Genomic DNA, 25,430 nt, shown 5'->3' with positions numbered 1-25,430 from the left:
GGCCCCACCCCCTTCTCGCCGACGGGAAAAATTCTCCTGCCTTTTTAAAGTCCTTATTGTCAATTTACCCTATAGACCGCACAGTAACTTCTTCACCAACTGCTCCTTCATATTCTCCTTGCTTTAGATCATTTGCTATGACTCCTCTGCCTTGGATTTCAATCAAATTTCCCTGGCCCTTCTCTGTCCTGCTATACCTTACGTAATCACATGCTGTTCATTTGGGTTCTCAGTCACAACTCCTGCCATTCCCCTGTCTTTGCCATTAGGTTTTGCAACCTTTCTGACTCTGAATTTCTGATCACTGACGCCTTCTCTGATCATTTCCTCATCTTCTTCAATATTTACACCTCTCTGCTTACCTCCATCAACTCCATTGGAGTGTCCGCATTGGCTCAGTGAGTAGCAATTTACCTCTGAGATACAAGGTTCTGAGTTCAAGTCCCTCTACAGAGCTTTAGCAGAAAAATCAAGGCTGACACTCCAGTGCAGTACTGAGGGAGCATTGCACTGCCACAATTGCTGTCTTTCAGATGAGGTATTAAACCGAGGCCCCACCTGTGTGCTTGGTTGGATGCAAAAAATCCCATGGTACTGTTTCAAAGAAGAACAGAGAAGTTATCCCTGATGTCCTGGCCAATAATTATCCCTCAGTCAATATCACAAGAGAAAAGATTATCTGATCACTATCACACTGATGCTTGTGGGAGTTTGTTGTGAGTAAATTGGCTGCTATGTTTCCTACATTACAGTAGTGATACACTTCAAAAGTACTTCATCAGCTGTATTTTTGGGAAGTGCTTTGAGTCATGCTTAAGAAAAATGTTGTATAAATGCTAGTCTTTTTCTTTTTCTCACCACTACCCTGCCCCTCTGCTCATTGGAAAAAAAAACGAAACCCAAACTCATTCATCTGCATCCTCTCTCTCATTTCCCTATTCTGGCTCCCCACTCATTCAACAGCTTCCAGGAATCCACCTTTAAATCTGTCATCCCCACCAAGTTACTCACTGTATTGCATAACTGTTATTAATCCCATTTCCTCAAGCTTAAATCTGAGGGCCACAAATATGAGTCACTGGCCTGCTCATCCCACGTGATATATGACCTGAATATTTCAAGCAACACTGCCCCTATCACTCTGGTTTCTGCCTTCTGATTAGAATTCCCTCCTTAAGATGTTCTGCTCATTCACATCTTTTCTCAATGCCAAGAATTATCTCAATGTCTCCTCTTGGACTGTGTCTTTGGTCACAGACCTGAACTCTTCCACTCTTAATTGTGCGTCCAGTCTCCCCTCCCCCTTTCTTTTCTGTAGCATTTTGGTACATTTTTTGCTGCTTTAAGTGTGCTATCCACTTTCCAGTTGGTGTCTGCATTATTTAGTTTTAAACAAATATTCCCACATATACCAAACCTGCTACTTTAGGCCACTGCTTTTCAACTTAACTTTCCCTTGACTTTATGGTTGCAATACATTCATTGACATGTTCTCATTTGTAACATAGCCCACCTGCACATACTGGGCTGCTCATTTCATTGAGTGATTTTGATCTTTAATAAAGGCAGATAGAAAATCACCTTTCCCCCTTAACGTTGCTATTAATCTCATGTCAATGCTACTTGCCTCTATTCTGCTTCAATCTTACCTGCACGGTTGCTATGGGAACTGTTCTGTCATTATTATCATTTACTATTTTTACCTCCCATTAAACTTGGCTTTTCTCCAATTGCTGTCTCACTCCTGCTGTTCTAAAATGTGCTTCTCTCTGGTAATTGTTATGCTGACAGCTTAGGGCATCAATGCAAGAGAAAAAAAAAGACTTTCATTTATATAGCACCTTTCACGACCTCAGGACATCACAACGTGCTTTGCAGTCAATCAAGTGCTATTTGAAGTGTAGTCACAGTTAGAATGTAGGAAATCTGTGGCTACATTACACACACAGCAAGAGCCAACAAAGACCAATGTGATAATGGCCAGATAATCTGTTTTAGTGATGTTGTGATGTAGTGAGGCACATAATGCGATACCTGGCTTACGTATTATTGGGTATTGCACCTGGTGCTGTAATGAGCAATGTGCATGTTCAGAGTGTCATATGTGCAAAGGTGTACCGTCTTTCTGGGGAAATTAAAGCGCCCCACTATGTTCGTAAGCTGTGTCATTCCTTTGTTCACAATCAATGTTTCCTACCTTCATGAATCTAGTAACTGGTGTCATCTGTGGCTCATTGGGTACCACTCTCACCTCTATGCTAGCATGTTATGTGTTCATAATCCCACACCAGGGACTTGAGAAGATAACCTATGGTGGCATTCCCAGTGCAGTCTTGAAGGAGGGCAGCACTGTCGGAGGTGCCATTTTCTCAGATGAAATATTAAATCAAGACACCGACAGCCTCTTGGGTGGATGTGAAAAATCCCATGGTAATATTTTGAAGAGCTGAGGAGTTCTTTCCAGGTGTTGTAGGTAGGACTTCCCCTCGCCCTTCACCTAAAATAAATTACCTGGTCATTTATCTCATTGTTGTTTGTGGAACTTTGCTGTGTACAGATAGGCTGCAGCATTTTCTACTTTGCAGTAGTGACTACACTTCAAAATTACTTCGTTGGTTGTAAAGTACTTTGGGGTATGCTGAAGTTATGTAAGACACTGCATGAATGTAAGTTGTTTCTCGTGCTTTCTAGTTTTCCAATTCACAAAAGGATGCTGAACATGTAACGTTCCATAAAAATATAATCACATTTTGAACTACTTTTGTCATTGGTCATTATATTTTCTGGGGAACGAGCTGAAAAATATTCAGTCAGGTGAAGTGCTGGCATCACCTTCAGTCTGTGAGATAATGCAGCCTGTGTGTACAGAGAGCTAGCAGTAAGAATTATTCACACAGATGGGAAAACAAATCCTTGTCCCAATTAATAGTTGCTTACCACCCTCAGGCTTCATTGCCGCACATTGTTATAATCTAAAACACCAATTATTTAGTATGTTAGGAACAGAAGGAGGCCATTCAGCCTCTTGAACCTGTTCCACCATTCAATTAAATCACAGCTGATCTGTATCTTAAATCTTAGCTCTAATATTGTTATGCCCCCTTGTTCTGGACTCCTCCTATCCAAGGGAATAGTTTCTATCTCCCCCATCAAATTCTCTAATCGTCATTTAGATCACCCTTAATTTTCTATTCTGAAGATAATACAAGCAAAGTCTATGAAGCGGGTCCTCACAATTTAACTGGTTTAGCCCAGGTATCATTTAATGAACTTTGCAATCTTTCATGCCAAGCTTCCTAGATTTGAGTGTCATTCTGTAAATCAAAATTCAATGAGCATGTTTTTGTGAGCGACTTCAGTCTTTTGGTCACTGCGTAGGTGGAAAATCACCTCACTAAATGCTGGTGTGCAGCACTTACTGTCAGTTTAGAAATGACACTGCAATGTGTTAGTCTGACATACCCATCGGGGCCATTGACTTAGCATGAAGGTGGTCTAAAAATAGTTCATGATCACTCTGTTATTCTACAACTCTTGGCAGCCCATGGCCATATTGAATCTGAACAAGATAATTTTATTTTCCACTGAATAATTTGTTTTCTAATTAATGCTGGCTCAACCATACCATCTTTGCTGCTTATTAAAGTTATTTCCTTAATGGGATTGGCTGGGACTTAAAGATAAAAAGATAAAAAAACATGAGGGGCAGGGACTAATAAAAGTCAATCTGCTATCAAGGTTGCTTCATTATTTAGCTGCTTGTCCATTAGTCGTAGGATAATAGTAGGATAACAAACATTCACTTCCTCCACCACTGACGAACAGTAGCAGCAGTATGTACCATCTACAAGATGCACTGCATAAACTCACCAAGGCTCCTCAAGCAGCACCTTCCAAACCCACAACCACTACCATCAAGAAGGACAAGATCAGCAGATAGATGGAAACACCACCACCTGAAAGTTCCCCTCCAAGTCACTCACCATCCTGACTTGGAAATATATCGCCGTTCCTTCACTGTTGCTGGGTAAAAATCCTGGGAATCCCTCCCTAATAGCATTGTGGGTGTACTTACACCACATGGACTGTAGCGGTTCAAGGAGGCAGCTCACCACTACCTTCTCAAGGGCAATTAGGGTTGGGCAATAAATGCCAGCCCAGCCGGCGACATCCACATCCCGTAAATGAATAAAAAAATAGAAACTGGAGTTGGCTGTTCAGCCCATAGAGCCTGTTTAGCCATTGAACTCGATCATGGTTGATTTCCCTCTTAACGCCACTCACACATCTTGGTTCCATAACCCTTAATACCTTCGCCTAACAGGTATCTATCAATGATAAGCTTTAAATGTTTCAATTGACCTTTGGTCTCACCAGCTTTTTAGGGGGAGGTAGAATTCCAGATTTCCATTACCCTTTTTGTGAAGAATTGTTTCAAAAGAAGACATGATTCTTAGCATCAGCTCTGAATGGTCGAGCTCTGGCTTTACGGTAATGTCCCCTTGTTCTGGACTCTGCTACCCAATCATACCCTTTACTCTGTTTAAACACTTCAATTATATCATCCCTTAACCTTCTATATGCAAGGCAATACAGGGCGAGTCTGTGCAAACTGCCGTTATAACTTAACCCCTGAGCCCACCCACATGGCACCAACCAGTTAACTACCAGCAATGATACTAACCCTTTCTGCCCTGCTCAATTAGGAAGTGATTCCGCGAGCTAAGCAAAATAGAGTTCCATAAGGGTTTTTATTTTTTCTCCCAAATTTTCTGCTAGTTTTTCTCCTAGATTCCAAGGCCTCAATAATTTGCTGAGGTAGGCTTACATTGGTTTTCAGTGCTCTTCTATTTGAATTGATGTAGTCATCACAAACATTAAATTTTGGTTTAAACAATGGCACGAGTCACATTCTCCACTGTAATTACAGCTGAGTTTAATCCTGCCCAAGCTGTATCCACACACTGGCCCTGGAATTCTATAGGGAGACAATCCAGGAAGTTAGGCTGTATCATGTTAACCAACACACTCCAATACTGACCTCCACGAGAATTCTGTTATGTATGTGGGAGGGGATCTTCCTTGCAGGAGGCAGGCAGATGTGAGTGCTACTTTGGGCACATACTTGATATTCACCTGCCCTTATGAGAGGGAATTCAGGCCTGGGCCCAATCATTGAGACACACATGTGTCCCTGACTCATCCATCAGGTGGAGCTGCCTCTTAAGTGCCTCTAATGTGTTAGAAGACTCCATTAGTTCTGCTGACAATGGGTAACTAGTGGGCATCCATTTCACTGATCACTAATTTGGCAAATTTGAGTCTGATGACCATATAGCAAAATATAAGCAAGAAAAATAGTGCAGAGTTATCAGCGATATGCTGACTTGTAGGGTGGAATCACACATGCCCGCTGCCATTGGGCATGTTTGGTGGCGTGAGCGGACAATATGGTGAGAAGACCAGATGTCGTGAAACCAGTTATCAAACGTCTGCTCAGCCCGTTGATGGCAGGCTGCATTCCCCGCCATCGGAAGTCAGGAACCTCACTGTAATACATCAGCATATCATTATAAGGCCAGCTCGCCAGACTCATCCCCCATGGCTGGATCGTCCAGCCATGTCAGCAGGAAAACACTCTGGGGCAGAACACGTCTTGACAACTGTGACGTGCAGAAGTTGGGACTAACCGCCAGGGCCTTGCTCACATCATGATCATCCAAGGAGCAGAAGATACTGGAGCCCGGCAGCAATGGAATCATGGAGGAACATCCATGGCATGTTGGGCGGATTCTCATGGACATGGCTCTGCTGAGAAGCAGCTCACGGAAGTTGGAAAGTCACTGTTGATGCTCACAACGGACGATGGTTGAGGGGTGGGAGAGGAAGGCCTAGGATAGACCGGGGGAGGATGAGATGTTAGGGGGGGAATGAAGGGGGAATGAGGATGTTGGGAGTGGGAGGAGAGAGTACAGGGGAGGAGAGGGTAACAAGGGAGAAGGTGGCAATTGAGGAGGTAGGTGTATGGGGGGGGTAGAAAGTGCACAGGAAGGAGTGCAGAGAGGGGGATGGAGTGTGAAAAGGGGAGGGAGTCCAGGGGGAGGATGGCGTGCAGAGAGGGGAAGGAAGGAGTGCGGAGGGGGGAGGGATAAAGGTGGAGGAAGAAGTAAGGGTGGTGGAAGGAGTTGGGAAGGGGGAAGGAGTAAAGCTGGAGGAAGAAATGAGGCTGGAGGTAGAGCTAAGGCTGGAGTAAGGCGTCAGGAGGGAGAGGGGAGGACTAAGGGAAGAAGTAAGAGTGTCTGAGGGAATCAGGAAGTGGGAGGGATTAAGCGGGGTGGGGGTGGTGGAAGTCCGGGGGTGGGGGGGAGGACTAAGTGGGGGGGATGGGGTCCAGAGGGGGGAAGGGGTTCCAGGTGGGAAGGAATCCAGAGAGGGAAGGGGTTCCGGGGGGGGGGGTAAGGGGTTGGGTTCGGGAGGGGGTAGGTGTTCGGCGTGGGTTTGGGTGGAATGTCCAGGTGAACGAGCAAGGGTGTGGTCTGATTGGTCCATGACGGCTCTTGGGGAGTGAACCGGGCATGGACGTGATGTGAGGGAATGGTGAGAATGACCAAGGGCAGAGTGAGGTGGTAAGGTGGGAGATTGAGGGTTCGACAGTAGCGGTAAGAGAATGGCAAGGGTGGTTGGTGGGGACTATGAGGCAGACATGGACCCTGGGGGTGGGAAGGAGGAGGTTGGGAGATGAGTGTGGATGGAGGTGGGTTTTTTGTGAAGGAGGGGATCGTGCACGTTCACCTGGACATCCCCGAAGGATAAGTGTTGTGGCTGGTAGATCATGGAGGGTTTCCAACAGCTCTGCATGATATTCCCAAACTTTCTGTTAACTCTCCAGGATGAGTTGGAAGGTGAAATCCAGAGGCTCATCATCTGACTCGGACCTCACATATGCCTCTTTCCCAGCAACCCTCTGACTGCCAGGGAGCTCGCACGAACCTGCCTCCTCCTGCTGCGGACATCTGTCTGTGCAGTGACCACCAGATTGTGAAACCGAGCCTGTTCTAGATGTAGGTCCCACTGAGGTGTGTGTCTCTGTGCTGGTGCAGGGTGTGGGTAAGCGCTGTGATGGGTCTTCCAGGCTGCTTATTTCCAGCTCTTCAATGGAGGAGGTGTCCTCTTGGCTGGAGGTGAGGATGCGGATGGAGCTGAGGGATTGGCTGGCTGACAGTGTTGGTCGCTTGGCAGAGCTCCTTATGAGCCAAAGTAAAGATAATTAGTGCATGGCAGCAGAGTCAAAAGCAGGAGAGAGGGAGCACTCACAGTTGCGTTGAGAGAGGGATGATTTTGTACAGAGTCCTCACGAGGGTGTTCGCTGCTGACCTCACCGTCACCACATTTACAGTGCACATCCTCACCAGTCAACATGATGGCACACTCCTCAAAGTGAGTGAGGGGCCTAATGTGGGCCACTCCACCCCTGATCTGGGACCTCTTCCTCTTATTGTGAGCCAGCTTCTCCTGCATAAGAACAGATGGAGAGAGTGTGAGCAGGACACATGACACTGTGTGGAATGTTTGTATGGTGAGCGGAGCCATGGACAGGGTGAGGACGTGAGCTCAAGAGGGTATGAGCCTGATGGAGATGTGAGGATGGTAATGAGAGTTAGTGCTGTTGCTCCATGATGTGTGAGATCCCTGTGGTTGTGTGATGGAGTTTGTGAGTGTGTGAGTTGAGAGTGATGAGAAGAGTGAGTTACCCTGGTGGAACAGATAAGACCATTCACCCTGTAGTGGCACTGGGTGGCTGTCCGCTTTTGTAGGGCATTGGCGCTGACTGCCACTGCCACTGCTTCCCATGATGCCGTTGCCCCTCCTGCGGCCAGAGCAGGGGTAGAGGACATTGCGGTGCCTCCACAGTGTCCAAAAGGGGCTTGAGGGATGCGTCACTAAACCTGGGAGCTGCAGTCTTTTTGCCTTTCGGGGCCAGCCTGTCTTCCATGCAGCGTTGGTGGGCTGGAAGCACTGAGATGTGTGTGCATGGCCGGACTTTAAATATGGTGCCCGGCATGATGAAGCAACGAAGTGTTGGCGTGGTGGGCAAATGTGAGCCCACCCGCCATCGAAACGGCGTGTTTCCCGGGAACGCACAATAAAAGAGGTGGGTTTGGGACGATACGGCGTGAGAAGCCACCATTGCGGCCAGCGGATAAAATGTCGTTTTACCCAACCGCTACTGCACTTCATGCAAATAGGGGCGATTTCACCCTTAAAGGGTAAATTCTGAGGTTGTCATTGTGTGTCTGTCATTTGCCCCCAAAAAGGATATTTCAGGTTCTCACCTTTACAGAACTTTCAACATATGGAGCCCAATGTAGCTGCTGGAAAGCTGAACTTCTCAACTACACAAAACAAAAACAGAAACAGAAATACCTGGAAAAACTCAGCAGGTCTGGCAGCATCGGCGGAGGAGAGCACAGTTGACGTTTCGAGTCCTCATGACCCTTCCTTTAGCCTCCTGGAATCCTATTTCACTTTATGTTTCTTCCCCCTCCCCTTCTCTCTCCTTCTCTCTCTCTTTCTCCTTTAAATGTGCCTGAGGGTGACAGCTTCATGGTGCATAGCTGTTAGTCTGCAGACAAGGAAACATGATTAGCAACGTGAATTGATTTTCAGAATCCACTATGCCATTATCAGTGTGTCTATCCCTGGGTACTGACGTTGTCATAAATACAATTATTTTCACAATTACTGTTAATAGCATCTCTTGGCTGTTTCTTCAGCTTCGATCCAAATAACTTCTATTTCTTCACCAGAAAAGAGAGGGAAAACTTTCTCTTGGGTTTAACATGATTTCCAACTAATTCAAAAAGTTCAATATTTGATGTAAGTTTGACCCCACTGTTCCAGCACATCTGGAACATGCTTGTAATGGTTCAGTAGTGTGTAGCTGAAGAATATAGGTGAGGGAAGTATCCGGTTTGATTTGTCTAATGAAAATAGAGGCCCAGTGGGGATAGGGTCTGGCTTAGCCATAAAGGCCCCCATGTTAAAATAGACTACCAACACTCACTGTCCAAGCCTTTGCAAAGGACAATGGTCACTTGGAGCAAAATAGAAGTTTACATGTGCCTGTAGCAATGTGCAGCAATATAATAGTGTCAATTGTGACTCAGTAGTGGTAACACTCTCACCTCTGAGTCAGTAGGTCGTGGGTTCAACTCCCATTCCAGGGTCTTGAACCTTTGTTGGGCAGGCTTGGCGGGAGTGGTCAGGAAGCCGACCGCCTCCCGTGATCGAAGCCGGAAGGTGATTTCACACTTGCGGGCCAATTAAGGCCTGCCCAGCGTGAAACACGAGCAACAGCGCTCAGTGCTGCCTATGCAGGTGGGGGAGGGGGAATGCAAATGGGGCAAGCACGGATTTCACGGAGCTGCCTCAGGGAGATGAAGAGTTTAGAAAAAATGTAATAAAGAAATTAAAAATGTTATGTTATGAAACATGTCCCCTCATGTGACTCTGTCACATGAGTAAGGACATTGTATTAACAAAGTTTTAAAATGTTTCTTTTATTTTTATTTGCTTTAGGAAGCCTTATCCCACCCATGGATGAGGTTTCCTAAAAAGTGCAAAGGCTGCTTGGCCTTTTCGCTTGCCCGCCAACCGTAAGGTTGGACAGGCAGCGAAAAATTTAACTTAATTGATAATTTACTGGCCTTAAAAAGCGTTTTAATTGTCAGCGGGTGCACTGCCGACTAAGGCGCATGCCTGCCGACTGAAATAAAAAACAAAAACAGAATTACCTGGAAAAACTCAGCAGGTCTGGCAGCATCGGACTGAAATGCTGTGCTACTGATGCTCGCCTGATGCCAATGAGCGTCATTTTATGCTCGAGTGGGTCGGGCGCGTGCCCGCCAAGCTAAAAATGTTGCCCATAATCCAGGTTAATTTCCCACCACACGAGGGAAATTTGGCGGTACCATCTTTCAGGTGAGCTGTTAAATCAAGACTCTGTCTGCCCTCTTGGATGGAGGTTAAAGATCTCATGGAATTATTTTGGAAGAAGAGTAGGGGAGTTTTCCTCATTGTCCTGGCCAATAATTAGTTCTTAATCAGCATCAATGGCACAGTAACTAGGCTTCATAAGTAACTGGTTATAAAGTGCTTTGAGATGTCCTGAGATTGTGAAAGGCCCTATTTAAATATAAGCTTTATTCCCTCTTTCTCTCCAGCGCAAGTAAGCCACCATGAGGGCCATGCTCTTTATAGCTAAACAACCATAAAAAATACAAGTTTCAATCATGGGGAGATGCTCTTCACTCCAAATTGAAATACAATTTTCTAGTTTTTTTGGAAGTTTTGATAAATTTGCTGTAAAAGCTAGTATTGGAATATCAGCTGGATTTTCATCCTCGAGGCAGATAGCGGGAGTGGGGAAAATTCTCGGCTTGGCCCATCCACCTGAGGAGAAAGTGCAAGGAAAGATGGGATGTGCATTCTAAAGGGGAAGCGGGTGTGAGCTTCAGTCTGACGTGGGAGAGAGTTTGGAGGCAGCCATAGGGGCTGCCTGCCATCGAGGTTGGCTGTTTAAAAGAATACCTTGGTGCTGTGGGAATTCGACCCAATTATAATGAAACCCCCCCTAATCCTCACCCCTCGCATCTTCTCACCCCCACAAACTCTACGTGCCCCATCCATGCCACCTCATGTTCCCCACCAACCCCCTATGGCCTCTCATGCCTCCATATCAAGGTGTGACCCCATTTACCCCCATGCCCCCTCATGCCCTTATGCCAAGCTATGGCACTTACATGCCCATTCACCCATTATACACTGTATAGAACCAATAAACCTTATTGTGACAATACAATATATAAAATAAAGGCTTTTAAAAAATAATCATTCATTGATAACTTTCCACTTTCTTTGAAAAAAGACTCCTTTTTACTACAGGTCAATAAAAGTGCCGATCATCCAGACCCTTTTAAAGTGTCAGTAGTTGAAACTGCAAGCACTTAAAGCATCTTTATCTTGTGCAATTAAATATTGTGCAATTGACAGAAGAATCAGAAAGCCAGAACTGTCAATCAAGCAATGTTTCCCCTGGTGCTGAGGTGATTCAATACACTAATGGATGTATGGGCTCTCAAACATGAATGTATAATGAGGCTTGGTTTAAAAAAAAAATCGATCTCAATCTTGAAAGTTTCAATTGACCCCTAGCATCATAGAAACATAGAAACATTCTATGGAGTCTTTTTGAGGGCTGGCATTTCAGTTTTCCACTGCCCTTTGTGAAAATAAGGGCTTCCTGATTTTGCCCCTGAATACCTAGGTCAAAAATTAATAATGTGCCCCTTCTTCTATTTATTTTCAATACTGGGCAAAAAAGATCCCAGTTGGTCATGGATGATCTCCTAGGATGGAGGGTGGGAGTCTTAAACGATGTGTTCATAGCACGTTGCCTCTCCTGACTCTTGTGGTGGTGGAATTGTGTTGAGATTATCTTCAAGCCTTGGTCAACCTGCCACCATCAATCACTGGTACTAATCATTAGCTTAATTGTGTTCCATTATACCAAGGCTCCCATTTTATTCTTAGACAACTGTACACCTCAATATAGCATCAAGATTGCTCATCTATTTATTTCAGGGATCTCGAATGAGTGGCAAGCTTCCAGAATTTATTTATTTCCTGGAAATCAATTATTAATCTTCTAATAGATAATTGAAAGAAATGCCTTTGTTGAAGTCGAAATCAATTATTTATTAATTCATTGTGGGAATTTGAATAACTAACACCAAAAATGTGAGGCACTGCGATTTTGTGAATTATGAATGAGCAACATGTTGATTAAGTTTTATCACAGGCCTCTGCCCCAGGTACAATGGTAGAAGTTCCTTATGATCACATTTGGTGTAGTTCTAAAGAACAACAGCCAAACCAAAAGTTCTCACCATTCCAGGCATGAATTATTCAACACAAGAGCAAACCATGTTGCATAGTTGCAGGGCTTCCAGGTTTGCGTTGGAAGAACAGGGAATGCAGATTTCCCTTTCAATGCAAAAAAAAATCCACTCTCCAGTCAAACCTGAATAACTACATAAAAATTAAGGCCTGAATTTTCCGGTTGGTGGGGGTGCGGAGTGGAAGCGGGCACGAGGGGGCACGGACCCGATCGCTGCTTGCAATCAGGTCCACCCTGCCATTTTATACGGGTGGGCCAGTTAAGGCCCGCCCAGTGTATTTCTCAACTCCTGAGGCTAGCGGGAGTGTGCGGGCGGTGGCAGGCATACACAGACCGTTGAGTCCAAAGGCGACCCAGCAGCCTGTTTAAGTGAAGGGCTGGCAGCTTTTTCTAGGCTGCTCACAATGGCAAATGCAAGGCCACAGCAGAGGGCTTCTGATGAGCAGGCCAGTCCAGTGGGCAGGCCAGCAGAGCAGGCCAGGCTGGATGGTAGGGCAGCAGGACAGGCCAGGCCAGAGGGTAGGGCAGGGGGCCAGGGTGCCCCTCGTTTTTCAGATGACTGACTTGCTGCCCTCCTCAAAGAGGTGGCAGCATGGTGGGAGGTGCTGGTTCCCCAAGATGGCAGGAGGAGGCCCCCCCACATGATGAAATGTGCCTGAGAGGAGGTGGAGGAGGTGGTGAGCTCCAGTGATGTGGTGCAGCGCACCTGGATCCACCAGTGTCACAAGTGCTTCAATGACTTGTTGCGCTCTGGCAGCGTGAGTACCATGTTGGCATTGGGCATTTAACCCAGCAGGTCAGCTTACACCCCTGCTGCCCCCACCACCCCTCCCCCAAGTCCGAGTGTCATGACTGCACTGAATAATTGATGACATTTGTCCATTGCTGGGTGGGCAAGCAGATACTGTCCATGCTGAGTGCAGCCTGAGAGGGTGATGAGGAGATGTGTTTTGCCCCCGTAGCATGTATTATACTGAGTCTGGCATGACTGGTGTGGGGGCAACCTGGAGGAGCTGCACCTAGGCGCTGTGTTAGAACTCCAGGAAATGTTCTAGTCAGGATGTTGAGATGGTGGGAGGGGAGCTTCAATTGGCATGGCAACGAACCATCTGCTGTGCTCTACGTTCCACGTGCTTGCGCCTCCTCGCTATGGAAAATAGGGAAGGTGCCTAATGTGATGTAGGCTGGGCTGGATCACTGAAGAGCCCTGGCACCAGGGAACGTCTGGGGCTGTAGGCATGTGGGAGCTGCCTAGGTACCTTGCACAGACTTGTAAGATCAGCATCTTGTGATCACACACAATCTGTACGTTCATTGAGTGGAAGCCCTTCCTGTTGACCAAGGCACCAGGCTCACCTGCTGGCGCCTTGATGGTCACACGTGTGCAGTTTATTGCACCCTGGACACGGGGGAAGCCAGCAATCGCTGCAAAGCCTCTGCATCACTGTGACTGGCTTGCCTAATCCCAATGGTAGAGGATGAAGGTTAATGCACGCCTGAACAGAGTGTCTGTAACCTGCTTGACACAAGTGTGTACAGCTGATTGGGAGACACCACAAAGCTCACCCACCAAGCACTGGAAGGAGCCAGAGGCATAGAAGTTGAAAGCAGCTGTGATCTTGTGGGGTGTCCACCCACACAGTTCGCAGAGATCTCAGGCCCAATCATCTGACACATTTAGGTGACTGTCTCCCTTGAGAGACAGAACTTCCTTCTGCACTGCACCTCAGACATATTGAAGTAGCTGCTTCACCGCCTGTATACCCTGGCAGCAGGATAGTGGCGTGTTCTGTGGCCCCTTCCGCCTTGGACTTCCTGTTGGCCCTGCACCCTTTGTGCCTGCGCCTGTCCTCCCAAAGATGGCTCTCATGGAGACTGAATGTGCACTCCTAGTCTCCTCCCCCTTCTATCCGTACCTTCCTCCTCAGAGGAGCTGCCTCCAGTGGACAGTTCAGCTCCCATTCCCAGGCTAAGGGAAGGCTTCCTGAAACCTGCAGGCCCAGAAAAGATTCTTCACTGCAGAGTGCTGACCTGAAGGTTAAGATTTCAGAAAAAAAGCAGCTGATATGCGTTTTGAAGTGCTGCAGATCACACAGGCAAGTTTGAAAATCTTACAAAAATAAATACTTGACTGTGCACATTCATGACCCCAGTGAGCCCTCTTATCCCACCTGTGGATGAGGTTAATACAAATGTGTCCTACCCGCCTGTCCGTTGTGCCCGTGTGCCGAACCGAAGATTGCACGGGCGCCGAAAAGTCAGCGTCGATTGAACACTCAAGGGCCCTTAAGTGGCCCGTTAATTAATGGCGGGAGCACATCGGACATCATGGTGGGACCCAGCCATGGGAGATTCGGCAGCCCAGCCAAGACCATTGTCCTTTGGCAGGACCGGGCGTTCCTGGCAAAGGGGTGGGGCCGGAAAATCCAGCCCAGAAAATGCTGGAAACACTCAGCAGGTCAGGCAGCATCTGTGGAGATATGTTATCAGGGAAGATTAAACAGCATCTGTGGAGATATGTTATCAGGGAAGATTAAACAGGCACTCGCCCAACATCACCACGCGTCATTTTATGCGCAGCCGTACAGGACCCGTCCCCGCACGCCAACGGGAAGATTCTGCCCTAAGTTGCATTTACAGCACATTCGGTCCTCCTAGCCTCTACTTGTGTTCATGCTCTACACAAGCTCTCTCCCACCCTCCTTCATCTAAACCTACCATGTTAACCTCCCATTCCTTTCTCCCTCATCCAGCCTCCCTTTAAATGTATCTACGCCATTCTCCTCAACTATGCTGTGTGGTAGCATGTTCCAAACTCCAACCACTCTCTGTTTAAAGGCATTTATCCTACATTCCTGTTGCATTTATTAGTGACTGTCTTATATTTATGACCTATAGTTATGGACTATCCGCAAACAGAATTTTTTCTCATCGTAATTTTAAAGAGCTTTATCAGGTCATCTCTCAGTTTTTTTTTCAAGGGAGAAGAGCCCCAGCCTGTTTAATCTTTCCTGATAACATATCTCCACAGATGCTGCCTGGCCTGCTGAGTGTTTCCAGCATTTTCTGGGCTGGATTTTCCAGCCCCACCCACTGCCAGGAACGCCCGGTCCCGCCAAAGGACAATGGTCTTGGCTGGGCTGCCGAATCTCCCATGGTGGGTCCCACCATGATGGGGCCAGAAAATCCTGGCCTCTGTTTCTATTTTAAATTGAACCCAATTTAGGTTTCCCCATTCAAGGCCATCTGGATTTTTATCTTTTGTTCCAAATTTACCCCTAGCATCTGGCACACTGTATGTCTCTCCCAAGAGTCTCATTTTAATTAGAATATAGTTATAGACTGATTGCAGAGTGGTGATTTTAGTACAGGCTCGAGGGAGAGTTATGTAATCAGGTGTCGATACTAGTTAAGAAAATTTGTCATATTTAGTATTTTTGGATTCATCCAAAGCCACTAATTATATATTTATTCAGCTGTTTTAAACACAGGACATTCAATTTCACACTCATCAACCAGTGGTTGCAACGCTTACAACATAAAGGGTCAACATTCTTGTGTGAATATCAGCAGCCCGCAAGGACAGGGAGTGCACAAGCAGCAAGCGCCATGATGGGCAACTGCTAACAATGCAAAAAGCTGGCCAAAAATGCAGCGAGTGGGTTGGAAATTCCAGCTGTGTTAAATATTTTAAAAAGAGAGCAAGTTCCCCAGAAGGAAAATGAGGTTCACTCATTCACTAAATGCTACAAGACTGAAGTCTTTTCCCAACTAAAACTCTTTTCGTCGCCTTCCAGACTTTAGGCTTAGAGCATCAATCCTTCATGCTGTAACTTTCTTGCTCTGTAATTACGCTACCTCAGTCTTGGGTCCCCATCTTCTCACCTGATAACATCAAGGTGTTGGTGAGCCAAAGCCATCGCTAGTAGCAAATAAATGAAGCTAACCCCAGGGTTTTTATTGGATTTCACATGGTCTTTCATGCTTTAGTCAGAAGGAAGACAGCCAGAGTTTGTAAAATAAGAAAATGAAAGGAACGTGAGCTATTTCCAATTTTTTTGTTTTGCATTTTCAAATAATTTTTATCTGGCAGCATGCACTAAAGAACACATTTTAAATTAATTTATCCATCTTGCTGCTTTAAATAAGAGTGATTCTTTGATCAGAAATCCACAGGGTATTTTACTTGCCTGAAATTGTCTCCAGCAAACTTTAACCGGTTCCTGTGCCAAATGCTGACGGAGGATTTATGCCAAAGAGGAATCTGAAGTGTAGAAAGACTGAAAAATGTAACAGCCACAGAAAACACAATTTGAACAAATTGGTTCAAATCCCAGTTATGAACCAACCAACCCTCTTTGCCATTATGTTTTTTTTCTCTGTTTTAATGTAGCCAAAATTGGCTTGTAATCAACTCTGAGTGCAAATTTGTTCTTCTCCTGAAGCTGTTAAAGAAGGAAAGATTTGCACTTATATAGTGCTTTTCATGGCCACCAGACACCTCAAAGCATCATATAGCCAACGGAATACTTCTAAAATGTGATGAGAGTCACCGTTGTCATGTAAGGAATGTGGCAGCAAACTCCCAAAAACAGCAATGCAATAATGATCAGATTCTTTTTATGGTATTGACTGAGGGATAAATATTGACCAGGACACCTCCTTTCACAATCATGTCACATGATCTTTACATCTACATACAGCAGGTAGATGGCGGTCTCAGCTTAACAACGCACCTGAAAGACAGCACCTCCGGCAATGCAGCACTCCCTCAGTACTGCACTGGATTGTCAGCCTTAAATTTTGTGCTGAAGGAGCAGCAGTTGAATCCAGAACCTTGTGACTCAGAGGCAAGAGTGTTCGCAACTGAGCCACAGTCGGTTGGTTACACATGCTGAAATAGGATGTGAGTCGCTTTCCAATGTACAAGCTTAATTAGTAAGTATTGACAGGCTACCCAACTATAGATGGACTCACTCCCAAGCCTGATACTGCCCTTACCCTATATCAAGGCAGGTTTAGGCCTGTTCCTGTAAGGGGTTCTTCATGAGCCAGTTCACCCTTACTGTTAGTTCTTGACTTTAAGATTTTATAAAAGGGCAAACTTACACAGACAGAGGGTTTTATGCTCAACCACAAACTTGTTCATTCGCAAAACACCCCCGATGCCCTAATACAAGAGCTCTAAACTAGTGTAACGACACTGCACAACATTCAAAATCACGACTTATTAATAAAAGCCTGCACTGAAAAGAAAAACCCACAGGCAAAACCCCATGATTTTGCCCCAAGGCTTACTTGGTCCAACTCCAACCCCCTCATGGTTTAGTTGCTACCCTTAAAACTATCCTTAAACCTCTGCCCCAAAATCCCCGGATCTGGCTGATTCTTACAACTCCCAACACAGTTGGTCGTTCGGGTGCAAGCTGTAGGTCCGTGAATCAGGTTGACCATTCCTGATCCTCCTTGGTGACTGCCATGCCAGGCCCCACAGCCTTGGCCTTTTTATTACAAACTTTATCAACAATATCAAAGCATATTTCCTGGAGACATTCTATTGGATGGTTGGTGCTTAGCATCTTTTTAATCTCTTTAGTCTGGTTCCAACTTTGGTCCAGACAAACGCATTCATCGCGATGTTGTTTACAATGAAACAATGGACACCATCCATGTCTCTGGCTTCCAAGTTGGTGTGCATGCGATAAAGTCCATTTCTCCTTAGCTGTTGTCAATATTTGTTTGCGTGATGGCTGTTGTCTGGGCCCCTCTGCTAGGATGGTCTCCCAGTTTCTTTAATTGAATTGTCTGATGGTACCTGCTTTGTGTTTTTGAGATGTTAAAGTCCCAGTGTCTTTACATAGTATCGACTTGGTTTCAATATTGACATGCTTTGTAAATTAACCCCAGGCAGTACAGCCTGCCTCTGTGTGTTGAGGTTTGGCCTGTTTATTTTGCAGTGTTTATGTCCATGAAGCAAAGTTTTTTTGGGGGTTTTTATATTAAACAAAAGTCCAGTTGGAGGGGATTCTGATCCTACATCCAATGGATAAAGATCAGACAGAGAAAAGCTGACTGTTTTTCTCTCTCCTTAAGCCCATTACACTGAATCAAATTGCACTGCCCAAACTGAGTCCAGTAGCTCAGCACAAATTTGATTGAAACTGAGGACTTGTTATGAGACATGACATGTGGTGAGTGTAACATAGTTGGGAGGGAAAGATGACTTCTGAAAGCTGTCACCACTAGGTTTACCTCGTGTCATTTCAGGCATTGATATAGTGCCTTGCACTGCCACAAGACATCCCAAAGTGCCCTATATAGCCAGTGGAGGTGTAGTCACTGCTCAAATTAAGAAATAGTGCAGCCAATTTCCACACTACAAACTCTCACAAAAAGCAGTGCGATCATGGACAGAACATGCATTTTTAGTGAGGTTGGGGAAACGTTAATGTTGCAGAACTCCCCTAACCTTCTTCTAATAATGCCTTAGGATCTTTTACACATTCACTGGAAATGGCAGAGGGGGCCTTGGTTTAAAGATGACACCCCTGACAGTGCAGTATTCCCTCAGTACAGGCACTGGGAGTGTCAGCCTAGATTATGAGCTCAAATCTCTGTATTGGAGTTGAACCCACAATCTTTTGACTCCGAGGCAAAAGTCCTGCCAATGAGTCAAGACTGCCAGAATGATAGAAATCATTTTGTATAGCAATTCCCATGTTCCTTTGACTTTCTTGTGCTGTTTGGCTCTTTATCACAGCAAACAGTGCATCCACCCACAGAACTGGATCAATGGGATTCTCATTTTCATCAATTAAGATGACTACACGCTCAAGCGACAACTTCTAACATTTAACGTAGACAGGATTAATGCTGGAGCTTGTTCACAGGAGGCATTTCGGCAGGCTCAAGGTGATGTGCTTTTTGCTTAAAAGGGTAATGACCATCAAATAACCAAATGCATAACTTGGATTACGTTCTTTAATTAATTAGCTCATCCTCCGAACCAAAAAACGTACTAAACACATCTTTCAGCTGAGAGGTTAAACTGAACCATCTGCTTTCATAGGTGGGCGTAAAATAACCTGCAGCACTATTTTGAGGATGGGCAGAGGGGTTCTCCCCACTGTCCTGGTCAGTGTTTAATCCTCACCAATATCACAAAAACAGATTATCTCATGATTAACACACAGCTTTTTTGTGGGACCTTGCTGTGCGCAATTTGGCTGCCATATTTCCTGCAACACTTCAAAGGCATTTCATTGGTTGTAATTCACTGTCTGGAGCCCTGAGGTCATAAAAGGCACTCTGTTAGTGCAAGCCTTTTCTTCAACACATTACCCTGACTGCAAATACACAGCACGTACAGCAATTGAAAAAATAATGAATTAACATTTACTTAATTTAGAAAGTTATGTTCCTTTATTAATTCCTAGAGATGATGGGCAGCGTAAGAGATTTACACCGATGATTAATGACATTTCGTGAACACCTCTTGATCCAGATAAATCAAAGCTGAGAAGCAATGGAATTCTCTGCGATGTTCACTCACTTACTCACGCAAACTTGAGATACCAGAAACAGTAAGAAGTTTCTTCTGTTCCTGTTTTGGTGCCAATTTAGCTTCCTTTCAAAAAGGAACCAAGAATGAAAATGTTGTTTAGTGGTTTTGGCTAAATGTTGACGATTTTTTTGTTTTTTTTGTATTTACTTTCAGTCTAGTACTTTTAAAGGTGTATTCTTTCATTGGTCGATTCACTCAATGGTTGAGAGTTAATTGCACCACAGTTGTGTCATTGAAGTGAAGCAGTTTTGGTTCACACCAGCACCACAATAAGATTGTGAATGCAGCCTTACTCCAGGAATTCCAGGATCAGGGCTTGACTTAACAGAGTGAGGTGGAATTAAATTCCCTGGAAATGTATTTGAAGAGAACTAAATTGCTGGGTTGTGGAGAGAAAGCTGGAGTGTGGGACTTAAGTGGCCGTGTCTTTCAAAATGCTGGCACTGGAATGACAGGCTGAATGGCCTCCTTTGGTGCTGAAAGATTCTATGGGCTGAGTAATCCCTGCGGGGATGGGAATCAGTAGTCGGGATTGTTTCTGGGTCCTGAATTCACCCCTAGGGGCAACTATGCACTCTCTGGGATTTTCAGATGCACCCCCTTAATGGAGGCAGGTTCCCTGTCCAACTATGGGCATTGAGTGGGTTCTCAGAACTGGAGTGCCAACCAGAAGCCTTCCAGTTTGATAGCAGCAGCAGGCTCTGATGGCAACTAAATGACAGTGAGGGCACTTATGGAGGTGCCCTTCTTATCAATGCTTTTTAAATTTTGATTATGAGTGGTTCTTGCAGCCAGGCCAGCACTGTTGCAGGAGGAGCCCCTCCACAGGATGACATCTGGCTATTCTCACACCCACACCTGCATGTATGATCTTTGGACTTGCCTGAGGTGCTGGCCCCCGGCCTGCTGCTGGGTGCCTGTGTCCAGGGACCAAAACTGGTCTCCACAGTGCGGAAAGCTGCAGCTGGACTTTAATTGGGCTTAGCCAGGGTCTTAATGAGCCCAATTGACTACCTATTGTGTGGGGGTGAGTAGCCAGCCTCACGTCTGCTGAAATGACTAAAGGGGGAACAGTGTTGTGAAACTAGAATGCTGGCTGGTGCTGACATTTTCAGGCCCCATCCACCTCAGTTTCCATCCCTGGTGATGTTGTAAAAGTTCGTTTGGTGTCTCACGAAGAGATCTGGAGGCTTGGATGGTTGAACATAAACCATTTATTGGTAACACATAGCTATATACAGCTGCAAGGTACTGCAATGCATAGGTGCTGTCTCCATGCTGGCTCCCTCCAGACGCTACCCACACAATCTATTATCATCTGACTCTCTACATCATACCGTTGGTGGTACTATTCTCCAGTCCCGCCTTAAACTTTGCTCTGCTGAACACGATTATACTACAAAGGCATGCTGCTAACCCTTAAAGGCAATATTACAACAGGTGGGGCCTGAGAATTCTAACCCGTGGGCAGAATTTTTAGGTCGCTGGGCAGGCACGATCGGCGGGTCTGTCACTAAGGACGTTTCCTGAGCTGGCACCATGGACCTGAGTGAAGCTGGACATGGCAGGCGGGAGGGCAGGTCGGGTAGGCACTGATGAGTACCTTGCTTTCTTCCTGGAGGAGGTGGCTGCCAGGAGGGAGACCCTTGTCCCTAGGGATGAGAGGAGAAGGACTCTGCACCTCACCAAGAGGGCATGGGATGAGGTGGCAGTGCTGGTCAGCAGCCATGACGTGCTGCTGGGTGCTGAGCCGGAAGTGCTTCAATGGCCCGCTGCGCTCAGGAAGGGTGAGTACCATGTTGGCACGGGTGAGTGTGCAGATGTGTTAAAGTCTGGGCATCAGCCCGTGGACCTCAGGGGTGCTAGAATCTGAATGCCAACTGTCAATGATGCCGGAGATGGTCAAGGGGGTAAGCCCTGGCTGCTTGGACTGAGTGTCATGCGGCTCGAGCGTCACGGCTCGGAAGTGCCCTGCCAGGTGCTCCTCAGCTGGGTTTGGCCAGGCTGCAATGGTGCTGCAGGTAGAGAATGAACTGTTGTTTCAGGGGAAGACGGCCCACAACAATATAGAAAGATCACAGACCGGCGGAGGCTCCGCCAGCCTCCTATTCCTTTCAAGGTATGAACAAGATGCCCTGGAACTTGAGAGCAGACACGCAACCAAGTGTGGAGAGATGGGAGTGCTAGACCAAGGTAAGAATGCAATGCACAGAGGTGAGAATTTCGGCTTGTGCAACCATTCTAGTGTAGTCTTTTCATTGATGTGAGCCTCAAACCTGGAGCCTCCATTGGTCACTGGAAGACGGGGGCAGCATGAGGCAGATCTCCATTGTCTCAGCAGGGTGCCTTGTATGCACAGTGACAGTGTGATGACTTTAACTAATGACATGTCCTTCTCCTCCCTTTTAGATTCACCAGCAGGCGTCTGATCTCCAGACCCCGAAGGGCCACCCCTGACACCAGAAGACCACTGAGCGTCATTTGCACATGCGTCACACCTGCTCTCTGAAGCAGGCTCCAGTGCAGATACCAGCATTCGGGGTCGCCTAGTATCTCGGTGCACATTGGTGAGGGCACTTCACAACTGTTTGAGATGCAGGCAGAGGCAGAGAGTGCCCAAGGCGTCGGCAGTCGGAGGACTGCTGGGGACTATGATGATGGTCAGTCAAAGACTGATGATGATCCTCTGGAGTCGTCCATTAGACGGCAGCTGAATGTGCGGGAGGATCTAGCAGAGATCCATGAGGGTCTGCATGCCATGGTTTCCGTGATGGAGGAGTCCTTGCAGAGTGTGAGCACTGCGTTGACTGTCATGGCTGAGCGCACTGCCTCCTCCGATCAGAGAGTGGCGACTCTCTTGAAGAAGCAGCTCCAGGGACAGAGTCAGGGATTCCTGGAGTTACGCTCGGACCTGCAAGCCCTCACACAAGCACTGAACTCAGGGGCTCAAGGCCAGTGTGGGAGATGGATGAGGCACCCAGCATCCCAGATAGGTGGCCAACCATCAATGGTGAGCAGGGAGGTCCACAGCGACCTCACGTTGGTGCACAAGCTGCCTGTCATCTCTGCGGGCTCCTTTCAGGGCGGTCTGGAAGATGGCAGCAGCTCCTCCCCCCACCTCTGTCAGTGACCGGGGCATCTGATGAGGCTGCGGCAACTGGGGAGATGCCAGCCCTGGCACGACCCGCGCCCTCCCAGCCAGGGCCGGCACAGGCTCCACTGGCCAGAGGACGGCTGCCAAAGTCATCAAGGCCAACAAGACAGCAGTCAGCAGGCTGTCTCCAATGCCGGTGCCAGCGAGGGGGGAGCACCTAGATGTAGCACTCATAAACGTAAGTTCAAGGCACCATGAGCACAAGAGGGACAGGTCATGGGTCATTTTGCGTTCATTTATGTTTACTTTATCTATACTGGTCTGGGAATGAAGACCAGAGATGTTCATATAAATGGTTTGGATTTGTCAAAATGAGATAAATTTTGTTTTTGTTGTCATGCCGTGAGTATGCTTCACCTTTTTATTTTATTGGTGCAGGGACTGCCAGTATGTAATGCTGGACGTAGGTGGCTCTGAACTTTATTGCACAGGCACTGAATGTTCTTTCTGTTCAAATGAAAGGGTCCTTTCAGACATCCGGGATGAAGAAAGCAGCCCTGGCATGTGGTTGAAGCTGATCATTGGTAATCCAGTTGAAGGAGCATTGGATCGAGGCGTCCCTGCCTCCCTGGAAGTTACCAAGGTCTGTCTCCATGCCCTCAGCGTTCTCCTCACTGCCAAGATCCTCTTCCTCCAGTGGGCACCCACTTACCAGTGCCAGATTGTGGAGAACGCTACATGCAACCGCAATCAGTGACACCCACTGTGGGGAGTATTGTAGTGCTCCCCTTGAATGACCCAGACATATGAAGCACATCTTGAGAAGACCTATTGCCTTCTCTACTACTGCCTATGGTAATGCTTCTCTTCCTCTGCTCTTGGGTGGCTGGAGAGGCATCAAGAGCCACCTCTTCAATATATAGCCCTTGACACCCAGTAGCCATCCACCAAGTTGGGCTGGAGCACTGAAGAGTCTCAGCACCTGGTGATGCCTGAGGATGTACGCATCATGGGAGCTGCCAGGGTACCTTGCACAGACTGGCCAGAATCTGCATCCTGTGGTCACGCACTATCTGCACATTCATGGAGTGGAAGCCTTCCTGTTGAAGAAGGCACCCGGCTGACTTGCTGGTGTCTTGACTGCCACGTGTGCAGTCAAAGACACTCTGGACACAGGGGAAACCCAGCAATCGCTGCAAAGCCTCTAGCTCATTCAGCCTGGCTGGCCTCATCCATACGGTAAAGAATAAAAGTCAGTACCCACCTGAACAGAGGTTCTTTTTTTAAAATTCATTCGTGGGAAGAGGTCGTCACTGGCTAAGCCAGCATTTATTGCCCATGTTCAGAAGGCATTTAAGAGCCAACCACATTACTGTGGGTCTGGAGTCACATGTAGGCCAGACCAGATTTCCTTCCCTAAAGGGCATTAGTGAACCAGATGGGTTTTTACAGCAATTGACAATGGTTTCATGGTCATCATTGGACTTTTAATTCCAGGTTTTTATTGGACACGGGTCCTCAGAGCATTACCCTGGGTATCTGGATTATTAGCCTAGCAACAATATCACTACGCCATCGCCTCCCCATTCTGTCACCAGCTTGTTGCAAGTGTGGACAGTTGAATGGGAGATTCCACACAGATCCCTTAATGAGCCCTGGAAAAAGCCAGAGGCATAGAAGTTGAGGGCCACTGTGACATTCAGAGCCACTAGAATAAGGTGTCCACTCACAGTCAGAGCTGATCTCAGGCTCAATCATTTGGTAAATGGAGGTCACTGTCTCCCTTGAGAGGCGAAGCCTCATCCAGCATTGCACCTTGGACATATTGAGGTCGCTGTATCACCGTCTGTAAACCCTGGCAGCAGAATAGTGATGTCTTCTGTGGTCCCTTCCACCTTGCATTACCTGCTGGCCCTACGCCTGCGCCTCTCCTCCCACAGGTCGCTCCCCTGGATACAGCACTGCGCCACCTGGCCTCCTCTCCCTTCTGCCCCTCTCTTCTCCTGAGGGGAAGTGCCTCCAGCAGAGACCACAATCCCCATTACCAGGGTAACAGAAGGGGCTCCTTGGAGATGCCAATGGGTCCTGAAACGAAGCCTGGAAATGTAAAGAATGAAGTACAGAACAGAGATGAAGCTGTCAAGTTCAAATAAGCAACCAGCAGCAAACCATCTCCCAAACTCCTCACTACTCACACTGGCAATGCTGCTGACCCTTTTTATCCTGTCCTTGGATGAGGTTTGAGAAAATGATGGCTGGCCGCCTGCCCGTTTTACCCATGCAATGAGCAGAAAATCACACGGGCAAGGAAAGATCTCAGTCAATTGGACTGTTTAGGGCCTCAAGTGGTCACTTAGTTAATGGCGGGCACCGCCTCTAGCACTCTCACTGAGCGAAAGATTGCACGAGTGCGCAACGGTGTCGGGACGCTCACCCGATGTCATCGCGCTCTATTTTACTCCTGTTTGGTTCATCGTTCGCCCAACCATGAGACGAAAAATTCTTCCCTTGGTGATGAAATGACACCTTGAATGGAGTGTATCCATCTGATGGGGTGAAAGGTTTCCTCTCAGGAACCTAATTGAAACAAGCCTGAGTAGGCTTAAAGAGGAAAGAAAGCGTGTAGGGGACTGCAACCTGTGGCTCTGGAGACACATGCAACTCTTTAGCTTCTTATTTGTGGCTCCCAACTTTTTCCAATTGGATCGTATTATCATGAAAAAAGTCTAAGAAAAATTAAGTCAAGAAAAGTAAGAACTATGTTTTTATTGTGGGGGTAAAAGGCTAATCATCATGCTGGAGTTTACTGTTCA

Source organism: Carcharodon carcharias, chromosome 19, assembly GCF_017639515.1.
Source record: "Carcharodon carcharias isolate sCarCar2 chromosome 19, sCarCar2.pri, whole genome shotgun sequence".
Taxonomy (NCBI): Eukaryota; Metazoa; Chordata; class Chondrichthyes; order Lamniformes; family Lamnidae; genus Carcharodon; species Carcharodon carcharias.
Note: the sequence above shows the minus strand (reverse complement) of the source record.